The sequence below is a fragment of the Apodemus sylvaticus genome, chromosome 19, assembly GCF_947179515.1.
Source record: "Apodemus sylvaticus chromosome 19, mApoSyl1.1, whole genome shotgun sequence".
Taxonomy (NCBI): domain Eukaryota; kingdom Metazoa; phylum Chordata; class Mammalia; order Rodentia; family Muridae; genus Apodemus; species Apodemus sylvaticus.
The window spans coordinates 60,877,464-60,881,394 of NC_067490.1; the positions used below are offsets into that span (position 1 = coordinate 60,877,464).

The 3,931-nt window shown below is 34.3% G+C and overlaps 1 pseudogene; it reads left to right on the forward strand.

Annotated features, from left to right (window-relative positions):
• Positions 1-2,587: 2,587 nt before the first annotated feature.
• Positions 2,588-3,339, forward strand: LOC127669979 (zinc finger protein 120-like; annotated as a pseudogene).
• Positions 3,340-3,931: the final 592 nt, after the last annotated feature.

The window sequence follows — 3,931 nt, forward strand, 5'->3', positions numbered from 1 at the left end:
GTCCTATGTAGTTGTCCATGTGCAAGCAATTCCCGTGGCCTGCACTCAGGGAATTAGCACCTGCTTAAATCATTACCTGCTTCCATCAACTGCTGCTGTTGTCAGGTGTGCTTTATATACATGGAACACTAGTTTCAGCTTTTCTCTACATTTGTTCCCTGTTTCTGTTTTCTACACATGCCCCCTCTATATTCTTTCTCTATTCTCATCACGTTCTCTCTGCTCCCTACAGGTGTTCCAGACTGAAGGTCCTCTTGTGTACCACTATCCCTTCACCAAGTTTTCACTTCTGTTCTTTCCACAAAACAACCTCTTTTGTATCAGATCTCTTGCATGTTTTAATTTTTGTGGACCTGCTGTTACAGGACACCACGGATTTCCCTGGCTTATCTTCAAAAACCAATTGGGGGAGATGATAGTGTCTATAGACTTAAAAAATTCTTTCTTCCTAAAATGTTTTATCTCCAATAGTTTTAATATTCCTCATCTCTGTCAAGAATAACATGGTGATTAGATTATGACTTCTGTGTCAGGAAGTAATTGGATGAAGCAGAAAAATTAAATGTATATATTGTCAAGAAATCTCACATTTAATTAACAGTAATATCAGTATCAAGCTTTGTTTTCTACACGTGTGTGGGATATTTTAGGATTCAGTGACTTTTGATGATGTGCATGTGAACTTCACTTCAGAAGGGTGGAATTTACTTGATCCTTCCCAGAAGAAGCTTTACAAGGATGTGATGCTGGAGACTTACTGGAACCTCACTGTTATAGGTAAGACTGAATTTTCTTCTGATTTTCAAAATAAGGGAGAGATGTTTCTTGGTTTTTGATGATCTTCATTATTTTAGTTGAGAACCAGGAACATTGAGCTGAATAAATCAGGTTGAATGCAGTGACAATTCACAGTTCCTTTTTACCTAATTTCCAATTTTACCTAATTTCCAATACTTTATCATTCCTTTTCTTGTACTGTGTTTTAGGTTTCTATTGGGAAGACCATCATATTGAAGAACAATGTAAAACTTCTCAAAGCCATGAAAAGTAATTTTCATATTCAAGTTGAAAAAAGTATGCTTTGTCAAAATTTTCATATTTTCTGGAAGCTCTAAAGAAAGCAAGAGTGTTAAATTTCAGTCCTTTAAGTTTAGATAGGATTATAATATCCTCAAAACCATGCACCTCAAAGTAGATCATCTGATTCGTGTATGCAAGTCATTCTCTTAAGAAAGAAGACAAGGAAACCATGACTTTAGAGATAAGTTTATTTGATTTATAGCTCCATTAGAGTTATGTGGTGAATCTTCCAATCTGTACAATCTTTTAATCTTTGGATGTTGCAAATTCAATAGTGATAAAGGTATATCCAAAATCTTTAAATCAGTTAATAGTCCACGGTAAAGTTGATGATACTCATCTTTGTGTTGTGTCCTTGGTAAGTTTAATGAGAGGTCATTTTATGAGAGCCTAAAATGATGTCATAGAGAATCCTTCATCCATATATCAAGTGTCTGAGGAGAACAAAATGTCAAACAGTGTGAATGCAATGTGTATGAAAACCGTTCATTTCTTCTTCTTTTAATAGGCATATCATGTGTCACAATGACCTATAGTCACATGAGCATATGGATACTGACACAAGTAATGGAATTTTTTTATTACAAGAATAAGAACATAAGCAATGTAATTTTTTCTAGTCCCAGAATAATAAGAGTGTATGTAGCATTCTGCTTGTAGTAGAAGTTCTGAATATAATAGAAGTTTACAATTAATTGTTTTTCTAATTTTATTGCAAACTTCCCCAAACTCACCCTGTAGAAAATTTTTATGGGTACTAGAATATGGAAAATCTTCTGTTTCTCTAGGCTCACATAGAATGTGGTATTATTTGCACTACAGGAAAATTTATGAATGTAAACCGTCTTATAAAGCAATAAGTTGTTCATTTTTTGAGATAGGCAGTAATATAGGAAGTATATTTCTTCATATAGCATATAGCAATCCCATATAAAATACGGATGTCATAAATATGAGCCATGCAGTAACTATCACAGGTATCTTTGGCAAACCATAATGTGGGAGAACACCATAAACATATAATGTGATAAAACATTAAGATCTGATGCTTCTATATCATTGGACCAAGTTGTAAACTAAATTCATACTGATAAAATGATTGATCAGTGTAATGAATATGGTACAGATTTCAAATGTGCCAATTATTGTTGTAGGCTGGTAAGAAGTCACAGTGGAGAGAAACCCTATGAATGTAATCAATGTGGTAAAGCCTTTGCAAAACCCAGTCATCTTCAATATCATAAAAGAGTACATACTGGGGAGAAACCTTATGAATGTAATCAATGTCTGAAAGCCTTTGCAAGTACCAATAATCTACAAAGAAATAAAAAACACATACTGGAAACTTTTTGAATGTAATCAATGTGGTAAAGCCTTTGCAAGACCCAGTCATCTTAAATATCATAAAAGAACACATGCAGGAGAGAAACCTTATGAATGTAGTCAATGTGGTAAAGCCTTTGCAAGACCCAGTGATCTCCCAAAACATAAAATAACACATACTGGAGAGAAACCTTATAAATGTAATTAATGTGGTAAAGCCTTTGCAAGACCTAGTAATCTCCAAAGACATAACAGAACTCATACTGGAGAGAAACCTTATGAATGTAATCAATGTGGTAAAGCCTTTGCAAGACCCAGTCATCTTAAATATCATAAAACAACATATACAGGAGAGAAACCTTATGAATGTAATCAATGTGGTAAAGCCTTTGCAAGACTCAGTGATCTCCCAAAACATAAAATAACACATACTGGAGAGAAACCTTATAAATGTAATCAATGTGGTAAAGCCTTTGCAAGACCTAGTAATCTCCAAAGACATAACAGAACTCATACTGGAGAGAAACCTTATGAATGTAATCAATGTGGTGAAGCCTATGCAAGAACCAGTTATCTCCAGTGTCATAAAAGAACACATAATGGAGAGAAACCTTATGAATGTAATCAATGTGGTAAAGTCTTTGCAAGACACAGTTATCTCCAGTATCACAGAACACATACTGGAGAGAAACCATATCAATGTAATCAATGTGGTAAAGCCTTTTCATTTCACAGTCCCCTACACAGACATAAAAACACACATACTGGAGAGAAACCTTATGATGTGATCAATGTGGTAAAACCTTTGCAACACCCAGTGTTCACCAATATCACATAAGAACACATACTGGAGAGAAACATTATGAATGTAGTCAATGTGGTAAAGCTTTGGCAGTATCCAGTAATCTTCAATATCATAAAAGAACACATATTGGAGAGAAAACTTATGAATGTAATCAAAGTGGTAAAGCCTTTGCAACACCCAGTCATCTCAAATATCATAAAATAATACATACTGAAGATAAACCTTATAAATGTAATCAATGTGGTAAAGTATTTGCAGGTAGCAGAACTTTCCAATATCATAAAAGATCACATACTGCACAGAAACCTTATGAATGTGATGAATGTTGTAAAGACTTTGCAGGTTACAGTGATATCCAAAGACATAAAAGAACAAATACTGGAGGAAACCTAATGAATATAATCCTGACTTAAGCAGGAGTTAAGAGGCCTTCAGAATAGGAATATGATAGACATGGTTGCTTAGTATTATTTCAATTCTGGAGATGGTTCTTATGATGTTTTGGCAAAGAATGCTACTGCTTATTACCCTTGCCTGAAGAGTCTTCTTGTGATTAAGGTAAAGATATTTATATTGATTGCATTGACAAAGGAAGTCTCATAGGTCTCCACCTAGACCTTGGAATGACAGATTTGATCAAGCATAGCAAACTTAATAAGACAACAAACTCTACAAAATGTAAGGTTCAAAGAGCAAAGCATTATCAGGAATTTGAATGAATCT